This window comes from Monodon monoceros, unplaced genomic scaffold (genome assembly GCF_005190385.1).
Source record: "Monodon monoceros isolate NGI ecotype Baffin Bay Population unplaced genomic scaffold, NGI_Narwhal_1 Super_Scaffold_10, whole genome shotgun sequence".
Classification (NCBI taxonomy): Eukaryota; Metazoa; Chordata; class Mammalia; order Artiodactyla; family Monodontidae; genus Monodon; species Monodon monoceros.
The window spans coordinates 34,623,773-34,650,258 of NW_021703766.1; positions in this window are offsets into that span (position 1 = coordinate 34,623,773).

Below are 26,486 nucleotides of genomic sequence, written 5' to 3' on the forward strand. Positions count from 1 at the left end.
CGGGTTCATGCCCCGGTCCGGGAAGATCCCACATGCCGCGGAGCGGCTGGGCCCGTGAGCCATGGCCAACGAGCCTGCGCGTCCGGAGCCTGTGCTCCGCAACGGGAGAGGCCACAACAGTGAGAGGCCCGCGTACCGCAAAAAAAAAAAAAAAAAAAAAGAATGGGGTTGAGAGAGGGGAATGAGCACAAATAAAGGAATAAATGAACCCATGAATACATAAGAATAAAGGAATTAATGAGTAAACCAATGAATGGACAGAAATGAAAGAATGCATGAAAGAATGAAGAAAGGAATGTATTTTAATAAGCAAACAAATCCACGAGGGACTTGTCCCAGTCAAGAATGGAGAGCCCAGCCTTCCTGCTTACACCCTGCCTTCTGCACAAAGCATTCTTTCTCGTCTTGTGAGTGCTCCTAAGAGTCACACAGAAATGGGATCATTTGTGTTACATCTGGGAATCCCCCTCATCCTTAAGAACCCAGGATGTGTTTTCAAGTCATTGAGAAATTCATTTTCACGCTTCACTGTCAAGGGTTACAAGCACCTAGAATTTGCACCCAGAGCCATGCAGCCCTCACCTGCCAGTGCCATAGCATGAGCAGAACTTCCCCAAGGGACCGCAAGTTCCAGAAACAAGCACTAAGAGTCTCCACGAATGCTTTGATGACGCAAAGCGACATTTATTTGGGACAGGTAACTGAGGACTGAAGCTTTTCACTTGAAACACAGAGAAAATGAACACTCTGCCTCCCCCGGTGACAATTTCTTTCCCCCATCTTGGAACTGAGGTCTCCCGAGCTCTGGGTCCCCAAAACCTGGTGCTGTGTACTTAGCACAGGCTCCTAAGAAGTGCTGCTAAGGGAAGTGGTGCAGAGCTGGCCTAGCTTAGGGGAGATCTGTGGGAAGGACCCAGCTGACACGACACAGAGCGGCCCGCTGCATCGCCTGCACAGGTTTTCTGCAGAAACGTACAGAATTAAAACTGTTTTCTTTAATATCCTTCTCCATCCTGCTCAAGGACAGGATGCACAACCCGGCCTCTTTTCTAGCTGCTAACTAATCAGTTTACCACCTCCTCTCCACACACACACACGCACATGCACACGCACACGCACACACACGCACACGCACACACACACCTGACAAATGCAAACAAGTTTCACTGTTTCCAGACTCACTGCAGATTTTTGCTCTCCCTCCTCTCTCTCCTCTCTTGTAAATCCTTTTTTTTTTTTTTTTTGGCAAAAGTCCACTGACTATTTTCCCCCCTGCTAAGAAGACCATCCATCTCATTTTGCCTGAGCCAGAGGGGGTCCCTAGGATGCTGGACTTACAGTTTTAGAAATGAGATATTCCCAGACAAACGAGGACAACTTGGTCACCTTATCACTAGCATGTGAGAATGTCTGTGTGCAAAATAACTGTCTCTAAGTTATTCCTTGAAACCACTTAACATGTGGTACCCTTGAAACACTTACATGTGCTCCGTAAAGCTCTCAAAAACATTAGCTACTATTATAATTTTTGTTATTATGTTCTGGTTGCTCATGTGCAGCATCACCCCTACCCTAAAGGTATTCCTCCCCACTTCCTGTGCCCATAACTCAGCAACTTGCCCCACAGAGTGTTTGTGATGAGTCAATGGCACCATCCTAGTCTGAGATTCAATGGTAAACTCCGAACACACTAGCCTGCCTGGGTGAGTCTCATGTTGAGTGAGAGAGACACACGTTGGATAAATGGACCCCAAGTTAATGTCTATTGAGCATGCGGTAAGAGCTAAGAAGGAGACGGGCAGGGCACTGTGAGGGAGCACAGCTCTAACTGGGGTTGGGGCTCAAGCCAGGCCTTTCTGAGGGAGTCACATTTAAATTAAGACCCAAGCGTGGTGAGAGTTAGGTAGGTGCAAAGAGGTAAATTGTCCACTTGGGGAGATACACATAACTCTGTGAGTTTGGGTTTTTCCTCGAGTTCTTAAGATTAATGAACCAGAAAGTCTAGTTATTATAAATGAAGCCAATTGTGAAAGACTTTCAGTTAAAGAGTTTTTTGTAACATACATAAGTTTTCCATATTCAGCTGCTTTGTGAGAATTGTCATATATGCATGGACCACAGTCTGAGCAGCTGTGGTTGCATACAAATCTAGTCTGATACCAGCGCTGGTTATAAAGAGAGTCTCTTGACTTTAGAAGGCACTCAGCACCTTTCTCAGAGGCTCCTGTGTCAATCAGGACCATGCGGATGGAGGAAAGAGTATGAGAATCGGAGTAAGAGGCCCTGGGGTCCAGACCTCATTTTGCCCTCGCTAACAAGATGTCCTGTGCCGGCCATTATCCCCTCTGAGCTTCCCTTTCCCTGTCTGTAAATGGATACAAGGATGATGCCTGCCCCAACCCCAGCTGCCTTGCAGGGTTTATATGAGGGGCCAAGGGTAAAGCCCTGGAAAAAGTTTGCTGTCCTTGTCTATCTCTCCCTCCAAGTTGTGAGCTACATCAAGACAGGAACCACGTGTTCCTGGGACACAGCAGGAGAAAGGGGGTTGTCTGAGAAATGGTTGGAAGAAGTCAGGTGGTATTAAGAGGTATGAGCAAGTACACAGGTTCAATATTTAGAAAAACTTAGGCTTGACTCCAAGCCCTTCTCCCTTTCTAGTTGTGTGACCTTAGCCTGGTCACAGAATCGCTCTCTGCCTCAGTTTCCCCCAGCAATGGGATAATAATGCCCACTTTCCAAAGTTGAGTTGGGAAATAAATACAGTGGAAATAGAGGGATGAGCCTAGCATCTAGACATAACGTTTCAGTCACAGCTCTTAAAATAATCCAAGCCCTTTCCTGCCTAAGAGCCTTTGCACATGCTGTTCCCTTTTGCCTGCAATGCTGTTCTTCCAGCTTTCTGTACATCTAGTCCTACACAGCCTTCAATCTTCACCTTAAACGCAATGTCCTCGGAGGGGCCTTCCCCTGCCACCCCGCTTCTGTAGGGCTCCCTCTGGAAACCTCTATTCTAAAACTCCTCGGATAGTATTGCTGTGCAAAACTAAAAAACTTAGCAGCTTAACACAACCAACGTCCAATGTCGCACCGCTTCTGTGGGGCAGGGATCCGACTGTGCTTAGCTGGGTCTCTGGCCCAGCGTCCCTCAGAGGCTAGAATCAAGGTGTTGACTGAGGCGGAAGTCACTTCAAGGGTCAACCTGAGAAGGAGCCACCTCCAGCCTCACTCACGAGGCTGTTGACAGGACTCGGGAACTTGCTGGCTGTTAGCTGCGGCCATGGTTCGCTGCCACGTGGGCCCCCGGTAGGGCTACACACAGGGCAGCTGGCTGCCATCAGACTTTGTTGGGAGAGAGAGAGAGAGATTGGCAGCAAGCACGACAGAAGTCACTTCTTAAATCATGTTCAGAGTGACATCCATCACTTTTGCCACCTTCAATTCCTCAGAAGTGTCACTGGGCCCAGGCCACCCTGCAGGGGGACAGCATTGCAAGAAGACTTGACTGTTAGCACACGGGATCATTAGGCGCCGTTTCGAGGCTGCCTCCCAAAGTAACCTCTGTAACAGTTTCTCAATCCATTATTTCCCATTTATTTCTTTCACCTCTGTACAGTGTGACACCATCAACAAGGCAGTAAGCGCCACGAGGACGTATGTGCCCGGTGCCAGGCTAATATTAGGCGTTTAATAAAATAGTAAAAACACAAATTAACAAAAGCCAGCACTGTGCTGTGGGCTGGTGGAGGACAAGACGTGGACCTGCTCGCAGGTACTGTGAGCCAGACAGGGAAATGGACAGGCACAGCAGGCCATGTCTTCACTGTTCTGGTTTTTAAACCTCACAAGGGACCACAGCTCTTGCTTTGCAAAATGACTGAGACATTTCCCAATTTCTTCAGAAGGATTTGTTTTGCCTTCTGGTTCCCTGTCATAATTTCCAATATTGTGCCAACTCATCCCTCTGTGTTGGGGGTCATCAGGGGAGGCACAGACAGACAGTGGAAGGAGAAAAGTTCTACAGGGCACGATAATCCTCTGAAAGGTTTCAGCCGGCCAGGGGCCCGAGAACTGACGGTCTGCTGCTCGCAGAGACCTGTTTGACGAATCGTTTGCCAAAGAGCCTGGCCAGCGGGAGCTTTGACCTTGGAGAGAGAGCAATCTGTCTTCATGGAAACACACTGTCATAAGCACATGTCTCAATTTTGCTTGGGCAGGCGCTGGGGCTGCGTGAGAAGAGAGCCTTGGACATGGCTAAGGAGGAAAAATGTGTGGCCCATCCAGGGGCAGGGAAGCAGCTAAAATTAACCCAGAGTGACCCTGGAGAGTGGGGCTGGAAATCAGTACGTTTCCCTCCAGTGGCGGCGAGTCCCCAGCAAGGCCAGCAACTCAGTCACTCCTTCCTTGGGGAGCTAAAGGGCCCCTCACCTCCCATCTTCCTCGACCAGGCTCTCCACTGGTCACCAAGGACAAGCGGGGAGGGCATCTTTGGAGGCAGTACCTTTGGCATCTTGGTCCCTGGCAGCAAAAGCCATACACTGGCCCTGCTTCATCCTGAAGGTCAAGGAGGAGACACCCTAAGGGACAGGGTGGCTGATAAATCTGGTGTCTCCACAGTCGCCTCTCTGAGGACCCGGCTGAGCCGTTCCCCTCTGTCTGTGTTGACAGCTCGGGGGTAGATTTATCTGCCAGGACCTGGGGCTGGTGCAGAAGCAGCCAACTCATGAATCTGGAGGAAAGGCATTGACTGAAGCCCGGGGTTTGCTTATTAAAGAAGAGAAAGGACGGGAAGAAGAGCTCAGAGCTCCTGCCGGGCCCCTGTTTTGAGTGACACCGGATGGGGTATTATGGGATGGCTGGGCTGGGCTATTTTGGGATGAATTGGACAAATAATGTCCTTGGGGAGAAAATAAAAGCCAGAGGTGCTCTGAGAAGCTAATCATTGGCAACTGATAAGGAGACATTTGCCAGGGAGCGGCAAGTGAGGGGCTTCCGAGGGCCTGGTGCTGAGGCTCACAGCCCCAAAGCAAACCACAGGGCTCTGCTGTCAGAATAATGGGTTATCCTGCCCATGACCTGCATGGGGTCACGGGGTCTAAGACCTAGAGAAGAGGGAAGGTTTCCATCATTCTGAGGTGGAGCCACAGTCAGTCTGCCTGAAGGCACAGGGCTGGACAAGATGACCTCCAAAGAGATTCTTCCAGGAAAGCTGTGAGTTATCTCCCAATTTTTTGTGGATGTTGTCTTTTCTTGTCTTCTGTGTGAATGTTTGATTGTTTGCCAGAGCTGTTTTTGAGAACTAAATGTCGGGGAGACAGAGATCCAGTCCAGAGATTTCAAAAGGGTGATGTTCTGTGTATTTGTTGCCGTTCTATCTTCACTTTCCACAAGGTAGGGGCAGACACTGCAACCCATAAGCCTGGCCTCAGTGCAAGCCATTTGCTCAGCCCTGACCCCAGCCAGAGACATGATGGAGCTCAAATCAGCTCCACAAAGGCGTCCCCAAGTGGCCCAAGTGGGGAAGAGGGAGTCCCAGGACTAGGCGGACAGGATTTGTTAAGTAGCTACAAAGGGGAATTGAGAACATCCCAAACTCAATGTGAATGGCGCAGCAAGCAATTACCAAGTGTCACCCAATAGCTCTACCCAATAGCTAACAATTACCAAGTATTACCCGATGTCTCCAGCAGGGCCAAAGCACCATCAGACTGGCCCAGAGCAGCTTTATCTGAGCATATATGTCTGTTCCACACCACATTTATCCTCAATTTAATTTTACCGTCTATGATGGTTAATTTATGTGTCAATTTGACCAGGACTTGAGATGCCCAGATATTTGGCTAGACATTATTCTAGATGTGTCCGTGACAGCATTTCCAGGTGAGATTAGCATTTGAATTGGTAGAATAAGTAAAGCAGATGGCTCTCCCCATCAAATCCACTGAGGGCCTGACTAGAAAAAAATTCACCCCCTGGGCTTCCCTGGTGGCGCAGTGGTTGGGAGTCCGCCTGCCGACGCAGGGGAGACGGGTTCGTGCCCCGGTCCGGGAAGATCCCACATGCCGCAGAGCGGCTGGGCCCATGAGCCATGGCCGCTGAGCCTGCGCGTCTGGAGCCTGTGCTCCGCAACGGGAGAGGCCACAACAGTGAGAGGCCCGCGTACAGGAAAAAAAAAAAAAAAATTCACCCTCTACCTGGTTACTTGAGCTTTGATCCCCTCCTGCACTTGAACTGAGACTTACACTGTTGGCACCCCTGGTTCTCAGGCCTCTGAGCTCACACTGAAACTGTACCACCAGCTTTCCTGGGCCTCCAGCTTGCAGATGGCAGATCAGGGGACTTTTGGACTTCCATAACCACACAGGCCAATTTCTAATAATAAATCTGTATGTGTGTGCTGTGTGTGTGTGTATCCTATTAGTTTCATTTCTCTGGAGAACATTGACACTCTCCATCCCCCTCCTAGGGTGATATTGACCTACCGCAGCCTGGAAAATATTTTTATTCTTTGGATAAGGGTACTCTTATCTCCTATAAAAGTTTAAAATTAGATCTGCGAACCATGGTTAACTAGTTATTAATATTTCAAAAGGAAATAACACTCGGAAGACAACCACGTCAAGGCCAGCATCATATAAATCCCACTTATATTTAAGGCAAAACCCACCAAAATCTTCTTCTAACTGCTTTTTGACTTTGGGGGTCGGTATATGCCAGTTAACCAGTCTTAGAAGGTTGCATACATTGCCCATGTTCAAGCAACTGGAGAAAGATAAAATACTCTCCAGTTTCATCTTCAGACAATTGATGCTCTGTGGACTTGAACGACCAGGTCTTCTGATATTTCAGAAGAATTCAGACCTCTAGAGTTTTATGTGATTCCCCAAACTGATGTTTTCAATCAGCAAGGAGGTGATTTGATCACCATGAAGAAATAAACCGTGACTGAGTGGCAGTCTGCCCATTGACAAATGTCTGCTATACCTGATTTGGGATCCTGGCGTTCCTGCGTGAGTGACGGTAATTTCATTTTCTGGTGTTTTGGATTCTACGTTCTTTTTTAAATTGACATCAAAGGGTCATGGGGAGATAGTAGAGGGAAGCGAAGGGAAGGAATGAAAAGAAATCGGCATAATCCTAGGCAAGTCCCTTCTTCTGTAAAAGTACTTAGATGAATCTTAGATGAGTTCCGAGATGCCATAAAAGAGCACAATTCAAAGTGTGAAGGTCCAGTGATTGAGAGGGAGAATCAGAGAGAGCAATGACGGCTTTCCAGGCTAGACTAGGGCGGCCTGGCCTCCCGACGCCCCCCAGAGACCGTCTTTAAAATGAAAGCTGCATGTTCTGCAAAGGTTCCTCTTCTACTGGCTAACCATGAACAGTCACTGACCTGCTAAAAGGAAAGTCCTCAGGTCACTCTAATCTATGTTCTACACACTGATCAACAACACAGGGAGAGTCACACCCCCACCCAGAAATGTGTAACTCAATAGCACTGTGAAGGTGGGAGCAGAATTTGCCCCTGAAAGCCTGCTATGAACAGCAGAAAATATGGGTGATTTCATTATCTGAGATTGCTTTGTCATATTTCTGCTGAACCAAAGGATAACTGAAATGAACATTAATAATTCAGGACCACGGCCAGGGCTGCAGAACCTCTGGGCCCTGCCCCTCCCAGCCTTGGGCTCCTCCTGGGTTTGGCCCTAGAGACAGCCTGGACCCCCATGGCCGTGAGGAGCCCCAGAGGCAAGGTCTGTGCCATTTCTCAAGGTTAGTCAAGTCCGAGGGGTTTTCTGATCCTCGAAGGAGATGGAGTACTTACGGAACAGAGATGGGTCAATCCCCAGACCCAGCCTGTGGTAAGGTCTCCTGGGCAGTGTCCAGAAATGGGGGTGTGTCCCAGACCAGAGTTTGCTTCCTTCTTTTGGTGCCATTTCCTTCAAAGGTAGCCATGGGTTTTCTTTTGACCAAAAGGACAGGTTACGGTGAATCTTGAACAGAGCCTTCCTTCCTATCTGATCTCTTTCTCCACCTCACTGTTCTCCCCCTCCCCCACCTTCTCCTGTTTCTTCTCTCTCTCCTCCCCTCTCCCTCTGCCCCTTTTCTTCTCTTTCACTCCATTTATTTTCCCTCTTGCTTTAGTAGAATTCTAGCATGACAAAGCCAAAAATGCTCCTAGAGGATTCCAATGCCAGGGGTAGCAAACTCAAATGCCCTTGGGGGCCAGCAAGTCACATAATTGTAAAGCAAGCAGGGCATTGGTTGATTGATAAAAGAACAAGAGAGGTCATGGATTAGTACTTGCCAAGCAAATGGGTGGGAAGTCATTTAAACCCTTGTCAGCATGAAAACCCAAGATGGCAGATCACGCCTGCCTCTGGGACAGGATGGCTAGGGCTTGAGAGGTTTTCTTTAGAAGGGAAAACCTAAGGAACAGAGATTCTGTGGCTCCTTGCAATTGAGTAAAGTGACAGTCTTTTGACAAACCTCAGAAACAAGCTCCAGAAACCACCCCCAATCTCTCCCTGTTAATACTCCACAAATTGTCCATCCTGCCCACCACAAAGCTTCAGCATCAGAGATGTGCTTCTTTGGTTACCGAGCTGTAGCGTGTTGACATGTACCCTCCCCAGAACATGTAGCCCACTAAGCCTTTGTCAGTCGTGCAAGTTCTCTATTATTGTATGACAAATTAACACAAACTCTGTGGTTTAAAAGGACACACATTTATCATCTCACAGTTTTTGTGGGTCAGAAATCTGAGCACAACTTAGCTGGGTCCTCTACATCCAGTGTCTCACAAGGCTGTAATCTACATATCAGCCAGGGCTGAGATCTCATCTGAAAGCTCCCCTGGGAAAGATTTACTTCCAAACTCACACCGTTGTTGGCAGGATTCAGTTCTTTGTGGGTTATTGGACTGAGAGCTCCTGTTTCCTACTGGCCATTACCCAGAGGCCGACCTCGGTTCCCTGCCACATGGGCCTCTCCAACCTGACTTCTTGTTCACCAGGAGCATGCAAGCTGAGAAAGCAATACAGAGTCTGCTAGTAAGATGTACGGTAATCTTTTCTAATCGAATCACGGAAGTAGCATTCCCTCAGTGCTGAAGTATTCTACTGGCTAGAAGGGGACAGGTTTGCACAGGCTGTGAATACCAGGGGGCAAAGATCACGGGGGCCATCTTATGAGTGACCTACAACACAAGTCATTAATATGAATTCGGTTACCAGCTCTTTACAGCAAAGTGGTTGGGTGACAGCAAGGGGATTTTGACAAAAGGAGGAAGGAGGGACAATTTTGGAAACTGGGTTCTGTCCAGGTTGGGCCTGGTGAGCAAGCTGGGAACTGCCAGTAAGCCAAATATGGGTTTCCCAGAGACTTGCATCCCTATTTGTAGACAGGTGGAAGCAAGGAGAACTAGGCCATTCCATGTGGTTTTTCTCCATTTGTCCCTGTGCCATGGCTTTGGCACTAAGTCATAAACTGAACCTCCCCCATTGCTAAGACTGGCACTAAGTCTGCATTGTCCCAGTCACCAAAGCATCCAACCTCTCCCTCTACAGCCTAAAAGACATCCAACTCTAGCTTCCTGTGTATATCGCCCCCGAAGCCTGTGCCACAAATACTGAGCTGTTCCCTGGTCTGCTGCTAAAATCCCAGGCCCAACACTGTGGAGATTAGCCTTGTTGCTTACATCTTGGACATTGTGGTTCCCTGTGTTTTTAAAGCCACAGCATTCTCCCTGGAGAAGTTATATAAAGGAACTCTCACTTTATTAAAAGACCGCCGACAGAGACACATCATTATTCAAGATTGGCTTAACAAAGGCTTAATAAAGAAAACAATGAGAAGATATTAACTCATTTGCCTCATGTTTGAGAACCTGACAGTTCTGAGAGGTAGGGTTTTTTTTCAACATAAGTGATGGATCAAATCTGTTTGCACTGGAAATTGGCTAATGTGCTGATGCCCCAGAAATCTTGTGCTGAAGCCAAGAAGACATTAAACCTGTCTAAATGCATGAGCCACCTCCCCACCCACAAAGCTCACCACCACCCAAGCCAGACCCTTCAGAAGCTGAAAAGTGTTGCACACGAAGCCAGGAGTCTGTTTCATTTCCCTTACATAGCAACTTACCATTCTCGTCCACTTATTTTAAGCAAATTATTCAGCCAAGTTGACAAGCATGAAAAAAACATGACCTACCCTGGGCTTTTCAAAAGAGATTTTCTCCTAAATATGATTCATTGTGCTCTGATCTCTCACTGTATTTTTATCAAATGTTCCATGCCAGCTCTTAAAAGGACACTGTCAACTCCACTGGTTATGGCTGATTTCTTTGACTCTATGGTCAGATGAATCCCTTATCAACCTGCAATAGAAAATTCTACCTTCCAGAATCTCTGGGAGATGCCCAAAGGAGCCTTTGGGAGTTTGGAGACAGACATGTATCAAATAACGATGATATGCCAGTCCCCATTCTAAGTGCAATGGTACCAACTATTAAAAAGGCATATATTGTCCCTGACCTCATGAGATTATATTCTAGAAGGGGAGACAGACTATAAACAAATAAAGGATTATATGACTCAAATAACATTGGACATTGGTAAGTGCTCTGAGGATAATAGAACAGGTGATGTAACGTGGACGGATGGGGTAGAGCGGATTGGGAATGCAGAAATTCTTCCCTGGGAAACACCATTTGTGTGGAGTTCTGAGTGAAGAGGGGTGAGTCAAACAAGGTTCTAGGGGAAAATCATTCCAATAGAGGGAGCAGTGGCTCTCCATCTCCCCTATTGTGGATGCCACAAATCAAGCTAAGTAAAGTGACTGACATTATAGATTGTGTGACAGAAGGCCAGGTCTTCCCCTGACCAGAAAGAAGTGGGTGGATCTACAAGGGAGGCTCCTGGGATGAGGGCTGTCATCTCCACAGGAAGCATCAAGGGTATTGCAACAGGGAACACTCTGCCTTGTTTATTATTCCATCCCCAGAATCTAGCTTAGAATCTGGCTAAGTAGGTACTCAGTATAGGTAGTGGAATAAGAAAATGAATGGTAAATGGGAGTAAAGGGCTTAGAAGAATACAACTAGCTAACCAAAGGTCACAGATTAATCATCCCTAGTATGCAGTGTCAAGGAGGCATGTCACACCTTCTGGATAATAATTATTAACTACCATTCATTGAGCACTTATTATGCTCAATGCATTCGCTGAGCATTATAGTAGGCGATTTATATGTGTTACTTCTTTTAATCCTCCCAAAACTCTTTAAGAAAGGTATTATTTTCTTGCTACATGCAAAGATATTGAATCACAATGATCTACAGCACTAATCCACCTCACTTGTAAATAGCTGTGGGAAATGATGGAGGATAAAATCTGGGACATTTCATGACAGTCCTGTATCCCACCTCAACTTGATGCCATTGTACCAGTGGAGAAGTCTTAGGAGAATTTGCCTCTAATGGTTTCTGGTATTCTTAGCCCTGGGTTGGTGATTCTGTGACTTTCCCATTTTCCTTGCACTTCATTATATATCCATTCATTCAAATGTATTTCTGAGCACCCACTATGTGCCAGGCACTGTACCGGAGATATATCATTAAACAAAACTGATTCTAGAACTGCTGACCTACTCCCAAGAGGTGATTCTTGGCATGTGGTACAAGAAGAACACAGAGAGACCGGCAAAACAATAACTCCTATCTGTTTTCTGCTCAGCCCCTACATCCATGGGCAAGATGTTTCTAAAACATATGGGCATTCTTTCAGCCAGCATATCATAACAGGGAGACAAGTGGGGAAGAAATAATAGTGAGAAGCGCTGAACACGAATACAATATGACAGAAAGCAAAGTCTTAGCCAGTACCAGGGCTGTTCCCTTTGACAACAGAGGGTAGGAAGTCACAGTGGCCAATCTCCTCTGTGGTCAGATTTGGCAGCTAGTCTCTTTTTCAGAGCAATTCAGATTCAAAGCCCCCCACCCCCCATCCCTCCTCGCATATAACGTCAGCCTGAAGCATCCCCTTGTTTTATCCTTGTTCACTTTCAGTTCCAATCCACCTCCCAGGCAACCCACCAGCCTTCCCTCTCCCAACATGTATCTTCTTCATGTTGTCATCGGATGTCTCTCCCAGCTCTCTTTTGGATTTTGATGGCAAGAAAAGGAGAGCTTCTTCCTCTATTGGGCAGAGGAAGGAGAGTAATATCTATCTGACAAATATCAGAGAGACTGAGGACGCTGGGCTTTCTCTTCAGGCATCTCTCAGATACATCTTCATGGAAACCGGGTACAATCCCATTGCACTAAAGGCATGATGTGTATGCTCATTGCACTAGGGCTGTGCCGTCTCACAGAGGACTTCACACCTGTCTCTGGGAAAGGAAAACACTGCCACTCACCTGTTTCTCCCATCAGTTTTCATGCTGTCTCAACTCCCCTGGTTTTTAAGCCTCAAACAATTCAAACAGCCTGTGCCTACATCTCTCCTCTTTGGAGAACCTAATCCTAATAACCTGCCATCACCCCCTATTAGCTGAGTGATCTTGGATGAGTTTCTAAAGTTTTCTGGGCTTCGTTTCCCTGTCTATAAAATGGGGATAAAAATACTCACCTCATTCAAGCTCCTGTGACTCTGTGCCTATCTCTTTACAGAATCCCTGGCCCAGTGGAAACATGAAATTGATGGGTCTCCATCCTGGGCGCTCATTGGAATCACCCAGGGAGCCTTTAAAAATACTGATGTCCCGTCTCCGGCTCAGACCCATGAAACTGGAACCTCCGGAGGGTGGGAACATGGGCATCAGTACTATTTAGGACTCCCTAGGTGATTCTAATTTGCAGCTAGAAAGACAGCCACTTCACTAAATAAATGGTAGCTATTATGGTTGTTGCCGTTGCTGTGTATAATCCACATTGTCCAGATGCAAAGCCAAAGGAGACCTCTAAGAAAAAAACACTTGCTTGTATTGGAAAATAGTGGAGTGCTTGTTATTCTCAGGCAAGCCCCTCTCATCTTTCAGAGGAAACTAAATGAACCTCAGAAATCCATAGCCCATGGCACAGGATCTTAGGTAAAAGGCACCTAATCAACAATTTCAAGGATAATTGGCAAATTGGCTCTTCATAAGAGGGAAGTAATCTGCATTAAGCAGCGTGAGTTAGCAGGGAGAGGTGCCTGGAGCTCTGGGCTCTGGGCATATGCCACATCTGCATAAATGAATCAGTCCCAGGAACATGGTCCCCTTCCCCACGTGACCTGCAGCACGGCTCCACATCTAGATCAGCAGATAAAGGCATTCAGAGAGGGGAGCCCGTTTGGCAAATTTTTTTTTTTTTTTTTTTTTTTTTGCGGTACGCGGGCCTCTCACTGCTGTGCCCTCTCCCGTTGTGGAGCACAGGCTCCGGACGCACAGGCTCAGCGGCCATGGCTCACGGGCCCAGCTGCTCTGCGGCATGTGGGATCCTCCCGGACCGGGGCACGAACCCGTGTCCCCTGCATCGGCAGGCGGACTCTCAACCACTGCGCCACCAGGGAAACCCCCGTTTGGCAAGTTTGAAATCTAAAGTCGTAGCTGTTTGATCTAGAGTAATGGGAGTGCGAACCTTGGTGACAACACAAACCCACACAGGCAAACGTGAGAGTGAATCCCAGGAAACAAAACAGACTCGTGTTCCGTTTGTGGTCTGATTGGAACACGCTGCCCATTTTGTAACGTCGCTACCTTGTGGTGGGATTTATGAATTCCATGTCTTCAAAAGCAATTTTTTAAAAAAGGGAAGGGAATTTTTAAAAGGAACAATTTCCTTTCCCTGTGTCCCTCTACCTCTGAATTGGAGTCAGAGCTCTCATTATTTCATTAGCTGGTCTCATTCCCTCGATGGTGACTGGGTTCATGAGCATTTGATTTAAGCTGCAATTAAAGTTCCAATCACAGAAATACATTTTCTGGAGATAATTGGGTACATTATGCCAGCTTTTTGTCCCGTTAGCCAGCTCTAATTGTTGGCCGGTAAATTAAAAGCAAGTGCAAGTAAATAGTTCATCCAAAGACACATCAAAGAGAAGGAAGTCATGTTCCCATTGATCAAGGACTCACCCTCTGCCCCGACCAGGATTCTTGCCTTTGCTCACCAATCCATCACTCTTGTCTAAACAACGTATGGGTAGCAAGCATTTTCATTGCTCCTCACAGGTTAGAATAAAGAGCTCTTGAGAGAATGGTTTTCTATCTTGCTTTTGCCTTGCATATCCTGCTTCTTCCTTTCTTCTTCCATGCAGTGAGGCTCCCAAAATGAGATACAAGGTCTTTTTCATCTTTTTCCCCACCTTCCTCTTGTATAAGCCCATAGCAGTAGCTTGAGCTAAAGAAAGACTTTTCACTGTTTTTTTCTTGCAGGGTTGGCAGAGCAATCAAAATATAAAATAGTTTTCTTCTGCAGGTTACAACTCCCTTCACTGGGGGAGAGAGGGTGGGTGGTACCTCACGCAGCAGAGAAATTTGAGTTATTGGATGGGGGGATTAAAATATATCAAAGGAAGATGGCTGATCTTTACCATTCTTCCAGAGAATTGCACACTGGTTTTCTTTGGGAAAGCCCCTTTTCCCCTCTCAGCCTATATAGATTGAGAGCTATGGTAGATCGTATTACTGCTTGCAAATGCTCACTCACTTCTCTCTCCATGGGAAAAGCATACCTCCCAGCCCCTAGGACACTGTCTTAGCCGTGTGAATATCTTTGGCCAATAGAATATAGGTGGTCATGCATGACACACCACGTCTAAGTAGAAGCTTCAAATTGATTGCGTGGGTCAGCTCAGTTTCCTGCTCTTCTGCACGTAGGAGCTGTTCCTGCAGCCTGAATGAGAAGGCACATGGTGGGGAGCCCAGCAGAACCCAGCAGGGCCGTAGAAACTATGGCCGACCCATGGCCACCGACATTTAACACTAGAGGGAAATACTTAGCAGAGCCAGCGAAGTACGGTGCGTCTTCTCTAGGAGAGACAGAGGCAATGTTCCCCAGAGGGCATGCAGCTGGAAGTGGGGAGATGGAGCTGCTGCCCCTTTCTTGCCATCACAAAGTTAGAAAATAAGACCTGGATGTGTAGGAGAACCAGTCTGAGGCACAGAGAAGCCAGGCCTTGGGACATCACCTGAGCTTGGACCAGACCCCGTTGAAAGCTGATCCTCCCCTGGACATTTTGCTCAGGAGAGCCAGCTTTCTCTTTGCGCAGGTATGTTTGCATTGAGTTTTCTGTCACTTGCAACTGAAAGACTTCTCACTGAAACAGATTCCAAATTTGAGGTCCTTATTCTCTCAGACCTTCCCCATTGTCCCCTCAAGTGACAAAGGAGCAGAGGTGCCATTGCTCAGACAGAGAAGCTCCTGAAGACCTGGAAACTTACAAATCCTTAAGATCGCCCCGCCTTGGAGTTGTCTACTGGAGCAGAATGGATTCCCGAAGGCTGAGCTGGAGAAAAGACTTTTACAAAAGCCCAAGGGGGCCTTTCACCTGCAGCCTTCGAGGGGCAGACCAAAGCCTTCTCCTCAGCCCAAATCATCAGTCATCATAACAATGAACATCAGCCTCTAAGAGACGTAGTCCTACGCTAGACTTTTATTTCTAAAAGCATCAATGACAATTTGATTTAGATGATTAATTTCTTCACCAGTAGCCATTTCTTCCTGACTTAAGTCAGAAACTAAATAATACAAACTGACTAAAATATCATTGCAGAATCAATAAAACATCCTCAACAGATAATTATAGCATTAATGCACTTATTCTCTGGTTGGTGCATCAATCATAGTTAATGGGGATAAGCTGACATGATTTTAATTAAAGGCATTTGGGTTCTGTTGCCCTGAGTCACAGAATGCTGAAGCATAAGGGCCCTAAGAACTAAGAGGCCAGGGTTTTCCCAATCTAGGGTTTGCTGGAACCCCGGGGATCTTTACAAGTGCTTCTTGGACCAATATAGGAAGTAATGAAGGGAAAGAGAGTTGAATGTCAGAAGCCCCAGGATTTCCAGTCTCATTTCAAACAGAACCTCTCTGAATATGAATTTATGGTAAAAAAAATAGCTTAGGTTACAATAGGAATAAGAGGAGAAAGAAGGGAACAAATAAAAGAATAGAGAAAAAAGAGGATGAGTTAGAAAACCACTGATCTAAACCAACCACCTCATTTTTCCAATGAGGAAACTGAGGCTCAGAAAGGGGGAGAGGTTTGTCCAGTGTCACACAGATGCTTGACAACAGAGCCTGTACTGAGATCCAGATGTTCTGACTCCCAAGCTAATATGTTTCCTATTGCATCAGCTTTACATATTTTAGAATTTAGAAACAATAGATTTATTTCATGGTGGCAAGGAGAATTGAGGGCAGTCTGCCCCAAAACACCGTCGGGAAGGACTCCTGCCCTTGGTCTCTACTTCTAACCAGCTGCTCATGCCAGGTCTTGTCCTTGGCCCAGGATTCCAGGCAAAGTGTCATATTCAAGATCTTTCCAATGTGATCCAGAGTCCATGCCCAACAACTTTTTTTTAGAGGATTTTTAAAATTGGGGTATAATTGCTTTACAATGTTATGTTAGTTTCTGCTGTACAATGAAGTGAATCAGCTATATATATACCTATATCTCCTCCCTCTTGGACCTTCCTCCCACCCCCACTCATCCCACTCATCTAGGTTGTCACAGAGCATTGAGCTGAGCTCCCTGTGCTATACAGCAGGTTCCCACCAGCTATCCATTTTACACGTGGTAGTGTATTTATGTCAAACCTAATCTCCCAGTTCGTCCCACCCTCCCCTTCCCTCCTGTGTCCATATGTCCATTCTCTACAACTATGTCTCTATTCCTGCCCTGCAAATAGGTTCATCTGTGCCATTTTTCTAGATTCCACAAATATGCGTTAATATATTTGTTTTTCTCTTTCTGGCTACTTCACTCTGTATGACAGACTCTAGGTCTAGCCACATCTCTACAAATGACCCAATTTCGTTCCTTTCTATGGCTGAGTTATATTCCATTGTATATATGTACCACATCTTCTTTACCCATTCGTCTGTTCTTGGACCTTTAGGTTGTTTCCATGACCTGGCTATTGTAAATAGAGCTGCAGTGAACATTGTGGTACATGACTCTTTTTGAATTATGGTTTTCTCAGGGTATGTGCCCAGTAGTGGGATTGCTGGGTCATATGGTAGTTCTGTTTTTAGTTTTTTAAGCAACCTCCATACTGCTCTCCAAAGCGGCTGTATCAAGTTACATTCCCACCAAAAGTGCAAGAGGGTTCCCTTTTCTCCACACCCTCTCCAGCATTTACTGTTTATAGATTTTTTTGATGACAGCCATTCTGACTGGTATGAGGTGATACCTCATTGTAGTTTTGATTTGCATTTCTCTAATAATTAGTGATGTTGAGCAGCTTTTCAGGTGCCTCTCGGCCATCTGTATGTCTTCTTTGGAGAAATGTCTATTTAGGTCTTCCACCCATTTTTTAATTGGGTTGTTTGTTTTTTTGATATTGAGCTCCATGAGCTGTTTGTATATTTTGGAGATTAATCCTTTGTCCATTGCTTTGTTTGCAAATATTTTCTCCCATTCTGAGGGTTGTCTTTTCATCTTGTTTATGGTTTCCTTTGTTGTGCAAAAGCTTTTAAGTTTCATTAAGTCCCACTTGTTTATTTTTGTTTTTATTTTCATTACTCTAGGAGGTAAGTCAAAAAAGATCTTGCTGTGGTTTATGTCAGAGTGTTTTTCCTATATTTTCCTCTAAGAGTTTTATAGTGTCTGGTCTTATATTTAGGTCTTTAATCCATTTTGAGTTTGTTTCTGTATATGGTGTTAAGTAGTGTTCTAATTTCATTCTTTTACATGTACTGTCCAGTTTTCCCAGCAACATTTATTAAAGAGGCTGTCTTTTCTCCATTGTATGTTCTTGCCTCTTTGTCATAAATTAGGTGACCATGTGTGCATGGGTTTAGGGAAAGCTCCAGCCTGAATTGGTGACTGATTTTGCTATTAGCCATATTTCATTCATTGACACATCACTTACTATGCATGTAATAAAGTGTTCAATTCTTACCACAACCTATAAACTGATTATATTATTAATCCGATTTTTCCAGCTAAGGCACAGAGAAGTTAAGAATATTGCTCAAGTTCACACAGCCAATAAATGACAGAATTAGCATTTGATTCTAAGCCATTTCCAAAGACTCCATCCTTAACCATATTCTTATTAGCCCCAAAATATCAGGGAGAGCTCAGAGAAGAAGTAATCACTTCTAGAAAGAGGTCAAGGAGAACTTCATGTAAGACGTGGAACCTAATCTATGTCTTAACAAATTGATAGAATCTGGACTTACAGAGATGGAGAGGGGCATTCCAAGGAAAGGGGACAGAGTGAGTAATGGCATGGCAAGGGGAGGCCATGGGCACATGTGAAAGGCAGGTTCAGTTTGACTGGAGAATGTTCTGTATGATGGAAGCATAAGGAAATATGGTCAGAGAGAAGGACCAGGACCAGGCACATGGAGACAATTAAGAGCCATTGAACATGACGTGAGTAGAGCTCAGTTTTAGACAGGCTTCTCTCAGGCCCACCTTAGAGGTCAGGAGGTGAGGGTCGGGTGGCAAAGGAAGACAAAATATTTAAAGGCCAAGTCCAGACCTCCTTGACAAATGGACCAGAGTTGGATGCAGGACCCAGATCCTGGACATCATACCATAGCTGATGCCATTACTCAGGCAAGTAGCTTGACCGATTTCACTCCTATTGATCCAGCATGGTGCTCTTGGCTTAAGAGTGGTTTTAAAATCAGCTGCGTTAACAACGTATCGAGTGACTAGATTTCCATCATCATGCAGAAAACAGCTTCTATCTGCTGCAGCCGTGAATCCAGGTGCTGATTCTATCCACAATATCTCTGGCCCCAAAGGATCCACATTTTTCAGTCTAGATAGAAACATGCACTCTGACACCTGGATCCTTTAGAAATCTCTTCAATTGAACACCCATGAATTCTGTAAATTCCTAGAATACTACTGGAGAAAGAACATAGTATAGATTTTAACAAATATGTTAAAGCTATACATACTGTAAAAAAAAAAAACAAAACCCTTTGACTCTGTGGAAAAGTGTCACTGGCAATCAATTTTTACATAATTGGTAGCTATGCCTATTATTATATATGTAGCAGTCCTGGTCACCGGTCACCACATTGACTCCATTACGCTTGACTTTCGACCGCACTCAGGGATGCCAAGGGCCGGCGGTGTTGCAACTGACTGCAAATAGTGCGGCGCTGGGGGAAGTGCTTAGGAATCGCAAATGGAGACGGGATGAAGGCCGCTTTGAAATAACTTTGAGATAACTGGCTATCGGGTTGATGAGAGAAAATCATGAAGTTAAGGTTTACAAACTTCAGTTGACCATTCTCTGTGAAGCTCTTGGTTCATCCCCAACTATTGAGGGTCTGCAATTCCCTTCTGTTGATTGATTGGATTGAGGGCCATGCTTCTTCCCCCTGCATGTATTGATAACCTTTGCAACATAGCTTTACAGCTCTTCCCATTAAGAGGTGAGGTCTGTTTCTTCACCCCTTAAATCTGGGCTGGCCTTGTGACCAAGGCTAGGTCTAGGGTATGGCAACCAAGGTGTCTAGGGCTCAAATTTTAAGGAGGCTCTCACTCTCGGGGTCAAGCTTGTGTAAGGTCAACAACAGAGAGTGAGTGCCTCCTTAAAATTTGTGCCCTAGGTGCCTTGCTCCCCTCACCCTAGTCCTAGTCCTGCTGGAGACTTGCTTTGGCCAATAGAGTGTGGCAGAAGTGACATGATGCCAGTTCTGAGCCTTAGCCTCAACTTGGAACCTGCCATCACCACAATAGCAAGCCTGGACTAGCCGGCTAGAGGATGAGAGGCTGTGTGGAGGAGAGACATGCTGCCCCACTGAAGTCATCCTGGACCAGCCAGTCCCCAACTGACCCACCAGTTGACCACAGATGCATAAGCAAGCCCAGCTGAGATCAGTCCAGCCAAGCCCAGCTCAGAAGAACTGCCAGTGAACCTACAGACTCATGAGAAATAATAAATGGTCCTTGTTTTAAGATGTTTTGGGTTGGTTTGCTATTCAGTGGTAGATAATTAACATATCTTTTTACCTTTCCTTTCACTACATCATAGGTATTTTCTTCTCCTAAGGAGCCTATTACAAATTAGTACGTAAATGACTCTATTTGGTATGGACAGGTTAAGAAGAGACTCGAGTTTCCAGGATGTAAAGTGAAGAGAGTTCTTCTGGTTATAACTCTGCCAGTAATCTTGCACAAATCTCCTTCCTTCTCTGGGACTTGAGACCCCCTTCTTAGAAATGAGTGGTTTGCTCCAAAGCAGCAAATTCTGCTGCTTTACTTTCTTTACTCATGGCAACTCCAGTTTCGTGGGGATGGCTGCTCAATGTGCAGAGTTGAAGAGTTTTGAGGCTTAACAGGAAAGAATGCTATTATCGATTAGTGATGTCTGTCATGATCAAAGAAAAGGAGGACAAGGGAGGTGAGACAGAGGAGCAGCGCGCTGGCCCCACATTTGCCATGACTAGTCTGGATCCTCTCCAAGGATCCTTCAGCAGCGAGTCTCTCACGCTCCCTGTTTAGAGGGGTTCACCCTGCCAGACCAATAGAGCTCTGAAGATCTCTTGCTACCATGGACAGCTCTTCCTTTATCTCCTGCCCTCTGCTCTACCCTTCAGCCCAAACCTAGCTGTTCCTTTAAGTTGTGAAAACACAGAGGCAACCTGTAGGACAGAGACCTGTGTTGCTGTTCTGGGACGGTGGACAATGCCTAGCTACTGGACAGTTTTTCACCTAGTGTCACTCATTCCACACATAAGACCTGGCTGAGTTGTCTTTAGACTGGAAGGTTTAGTGCTAAGCAGTAAAAACAACTCTGATTGTTGCACATTCAAACTGGGGGCTCTTTTCTACTACCGTTACAGAAATTTACTCTCAAAAATGCTTCTTTTCTGAGAAGCACAGAGCATTCACATTAACAAGGTCACAGGAAGGGCTCATGGGGTGAGGGTCCTCTCCAGAATTGGCATCCTTGCACCAGTGTGGACCACCTGCCTTGCCTTCCCCACCTCCACTGCCAGCTTAGCTGGAAGGGGAATCTCCACTTTTGTAAGACTCGGGGCTGTAGGTCTTCAGTTCTGTCTGCCCTCATTCAGCAGGGAAGGTTAAAAATAATTCATTGCATATGGAAATCACTTCACAGCTTACAGATTGCTCTCACAACCTTAATTTCATTGGATCCTCAAAACAGCCCTGTGATAAGAAAACTTAGGGCCAGTCAGGTTAGGCGATAAGCCTAAGGGCAAGCGGAAAGTAGGAGGAAGAGCCAGGACCAGGACATGGGTCTTCTCATTAAGATCCTGTCCTTTTTGCACAGGACAAAAACTGCACCTTCTTATCCACCCCCAGCCACCGTGGACAGGTGACCACTGCCAACAACATCACCACGCCACTACCCACTCCCCCTCCCTAGCGACCAGGAGAACACACCGGTCAGCTCCCCGTAACTTTGGCTCACCCATCTCCACCACTCATCAAGCCCCTAAATTACCCAAATCCACGAGCAGAGCAGGTCTTGCTCAATTCCTTCCTGCAGTGTTGTGAGCATGGGCTTTTGAGCCAGCCAGACTTATGCACCAAACGGCTCTGCCACTTCCTAGTGGATGATGTGGGCAAGTTACTTAATTTCTCTCTCAGTGATCTTTGCTTTAAAATGGGAATAATTATAGTAATACTCACACTTAAGTTTTCTGTAAGGAATAAATAAAACAATACCTCCATGAATAAAATAATGAACATAAAGGGGTTTAACACAGTGCCTGATACATGAATTCAACAAATGGTGGTAGTAGTAGGAACTAAATAACAACAACGACAACAGCACTAACAATAATGCCTGGAAGCTAAGCCAAAGAAGCAGGGGCGCACCTGGTACCTTGGGCCTGAGCATCTCTGCCCTGGTGTGTGGCCACTCTCAAAAAGTCTTTCCGGTCATGGGCGGAATTTGAGCGCACACCCAGGAAACATCCCCACGCACCATCCATCAGCCCTAACAAGGGCTCTACATCAACGCTGGATGTGTTGGGTGTGAGATGCAGGAAATACATTGGGGGAGAAGGAGTGGGTTGGATAATCAGGTGTGTGATTAGTCATATGCTAATGACTTTTATTACGCTACACACAGAACTAATTTACAATAATTTAATCATCAAGAAACAACTGTGCAGGAAGAAGAAGCCAGGTTGTCGGATTTTCAAATAAGGGCTATTGACTAAGAGTACCAGTGTGACCCTGAACTTGTATAATTCTGGAGGGAAAGACTGGGCCTGAATCTTGGTGTGTCTGCAAGAATGATGACAAATATTTGCATAGCAACTCTAGAGTTTACAAAGTACCTACATGGACAGAATCTCATTTGACTCCTAGGACAAACTTTCATGGTAATGCATCTTTGAACTCACTTTAAGATGACAAGCTGAGGTTGAGAGGTGAGAAGGGGCATTTTAAAGGACTCAGACCCAAGACTCCTGATTCCAGATCTTCTGTCCTTCTTTCTAAACCAGCGGTGCTCATTCAGAAGTGTGCATCAGGAGTGCCTGTGAAACCTTACCCATAAATAAATAAATACCTGGGCCCTGGTATGTTTATGATTCAGTAATTCTGGGATGAAAGACAGGAATCTGATTCAGAAACATGTTCCAAGTTGAAAACCTCTAACTTGCAGGATGAAAAGAGGGGATACCACCCAAGATGGTGGGAGGACATGTGTTACAGTCGTCTCTATGTATATTTGAAACTTACTCCATCCTCTTACCAGCTGTGTGACCTGGGTCAAATTACTTAACCTCTCTGAGCCTGAGTTTCCTCATCTGCAAATGGGGAAAATAATATCTACATCATGAGAAAATGTAAGAAATAAGAAACTGAGTGAGAAAATGTAACTGAGAAACTACATGAGAAAATTTGACTTAAACCCTAATAACAGAGCAAAAAAATGTTAGTTTTCCTCCATTTCCTTGGATAGTAGATATTTGAAACAAGAACTCAAGGATGTGATAGAAATATCTATCTATTGTGTTACCAATAGATGTTGTTCTCCTGGATCAAAACTTATTGTAAATTTTTTAAAATTTACTGCTCAAAAAGGAATACAACCTACATAAAACAACCTCCTCCCCAAGAACAGAGCCCTCAGCTTTTCCTGCCAAAAGATCAGCCACAGAGTGCCCGGGAGGTTCTCCCAATTACTGCAGCAGCTTCGCCTGCTGCTCCAACCATCTTTCAGGACACGGTCTCCTCCCCAGGCCAGGAGGAGAGCTCCAATCCTGTTTTCATTTTTCCTATTTGAGAAAAACAAAAGGGTCAAATAAAATGCATTCTCCTTCTGCTAGGGAGTCCCCAGGAAAAGACACTCGGTGAGTCCGTTGTAGCTGAGATCATTGCATTAAAGATATTCCAGGGCTTCCCTGGTGGCGCAGTGGTTGGGAGTCCACCTGCCGATGCAGGGGGCGTGGGTTCGTGTCCCGGTCCGGGAGGATCCCACGTGCCGCGGAGCGGCTGGGCCCGTGAGCCATGGCCGCTGAGCCTGCGCGTCCGGAGCCTGTGCTCCGCAGCGGGAGAGGCCACGACGGTGAGAGGCCCGCGTATCGCAAAAAGAAAAAAAAAGATATTCCAAATCTCTGGTCCCCTGGGGCTCAAGAAAGGCCCTCTGATGTCTCCTCAACTTTGACCTAACTTACTGAGGTTCCTGCTGACACTCTTGCTGGATTGTCCCACCCTCGATGATAATCCAGACACTCCTGTTGGTAACGGCTGGGGCAGCCGTCAAAAGCAGTGATGTGGTAAAGGCTCATACCAAGAAGACCTTGGCAGCAATGGCTGCTCCAATGAAAACCTGGGGACTTTTCCCCTTTTCAAGCTAAGCAGTCCTGACCTCTCGGCTCAGTTCTCTGCCATCCATCTCCCCTGGCAAGACCCGGTCTCTGGATGGAGGGTGGTGCTCTGAGAGAATCAGCCCAAATACCCCAGGAGTTCATGACAGCCCTCTGCTGCCCTCTCATCTCAGATCACAGAGAACCTCGCTACCAAATCTTCAGTACTCTCGCTCTCAATTGGCTCTGGAGGAAAGAAATCTGGCTTCAGCCAGCCTTGGGAATGCTTCAGCTGTCAAAGTGGGAAACTTAATGAGCTGGTGATGGAGAGAAAAATGCCTCATTTTCTTAAACCTAGGCTTAATTCTGGCTGCCTAATTGTATCCAACTATTCCACGACTCTCTCTCACCCTGGTTGCAACTGTCCAGTGAGAGAGCCTAACTGGCTGGCCACACAGGCAAGGTGCAGAGAAGGCCAATTACTGGTCAAATTGTATCCAAAACTAAACACAGAGAAATCCATGTCATTTGGCTAGGTGGCCCACAGATGTTGGTCCACGACCCAGAAGTCCCACACTGAAAGCATGCAGGCTAGGTCTGGCTTGGCGAAGCACGCTGCATAAAAAACCAAACCAAAACAAGAAACAATTGCACAATTGTGTAATTCTGAAGTGTTAAAAAATATTTACTTCAGAAGATTTCACCTAAAAAATTCTATAGATTTCTGGTTTCTCTGACAAAATCCAAAGATCTAACCACACTAGGCCCAAGTTCTAAGCATGTTGCTAACCAGCTAGAATTAAGTAGGAGCTGCCTCTGTGACTGGAGTGTGTAAGCTTCAATTCACCGCAGTCCCCACCACTCCCTGCTACCCTTGACACTGGGGGCCTTGAAAACATTTGTGTTTGTCACCCCTGGTGACTGTTTCCTGACCTAGGCTTTGGTTGTTTCACCTGCACAATGACAGGGTTAGCCAGGAGGGACTCTGTGGTCCCCAAGGAACCCTACCTGATCCCATGACCCCTCAGAGGGCTGCATGCAGGAAGGCCTGTGGGCTGGGGTCAGGGGATCAGGGCCAGTGAAGTAAACCAGGTACTTGGGGAGACACACATGCCCTCCTCTCCGGGGCAGATGGCATCCTCAGAGTCCCCCATCACTGCCCACCGGCTCCCTCACCCTTCAATTAGGGCAGCCCTCGCCGTCAATAGCCCCGGCCTGGGAACACTGAGAGGGGCTGTCACGCCTTCACAGTCCACTCTCTCTACAAGCACTGCCACCCCAGTCCCTTCCTACGGTCACATTTAATAAAGGACTGCCACCCCAGTCCCTTCCTACGGTCACATTTAATAAAGGACAAGTAAGAAGAAATGCGGCATGGCTCAAAAGCGAAGGGGTCTGGGGATGGGCCGGCGGGGTGCTTGCCTGGAGCTCGTTAGGGCAGGAACACCCTGTCAGGACGAGGTGCGCTGCTGCCCACCTCTAACCACACACCCCATTTGGGCCCGCTCTGCTCAGCCAACCCGCAGAGCGTCCCGACGTTTAAAGATTACCCAGGCGGGTTTGTAACGAAGCCGCTGCCTCTTTGTCTGTCCTTGCGCCAGCAGCAGCAGAAGGGATACTAATTAGAGGGTGAATTATTAGCTTCCCATGGTGCACTGCAGGGACATTAAAAATGAGGGGGCTTTGCTGCTTGCCTTTTAGATGGTTAGTCTTGGTTTAATGTATTCGTGTTTCTAGGTGAGCAGCAGGGGACAGTTTTTATGATTATAATTGTTGCATGATTACTGGCCTAAGGTTGCCTATTGTTAAATAAAAATGCTGAGATACTAATGTTTTATTGAACAGTACAAGGAGATAAAATTGTAATATCTTTTACTGAGCAGTCGAAGCTGCTCGTCTGCAGCCTACTGACAAGCCGTAGCCGTCTTGTGGAAGAGGTGTATGGGCTCTGCCTGGGCTGGGAGTCAAATGCGAAATACACATTTGGGGATAAAGGAGCAGAGGAGGAGAACGGGTGCCGAGGACACGCCCTCATGGCCACTGCGTGTTGCGGAGCTTAGGGCTAAGACCTGGGTTAATGCGCATGCTCTCAACAGGAAGGTCAGCTCTCAGCCAGCTGATTGTTGGGCAGCAAAGGCCACAGAGGCCCTGTCCCATGAAGGACACCCACCTGCAAGAGAAACCGAAGGGACACAGAGGCAGAGACACCAAGGGCTGCCGAGTCAGGGATGCAGCCACCATCAGGTGGACCAGCGGGGTCCAACATCCCTCCCTTGGAAACGCTTAAATACTCAGTCCTTCCAGTTACTAGGAAGTTTACCTGCAAGCAGCCAGGCAACACACCTTTAATATTTCTAAAATCCACTTCTTTCTCCTCACCCTACCCCCCAGCAGCCATCCCCAAGTCCTCCTAACCATCTCCCTACCTCTAGTGTCTCCGGTCTGCAACCTATCATTCCCAGGTTGCCAAGATATCTGCAACCAGGCAACCAGATGATTCCTGCCGGGAGCCCACCAGGTGAAAAAA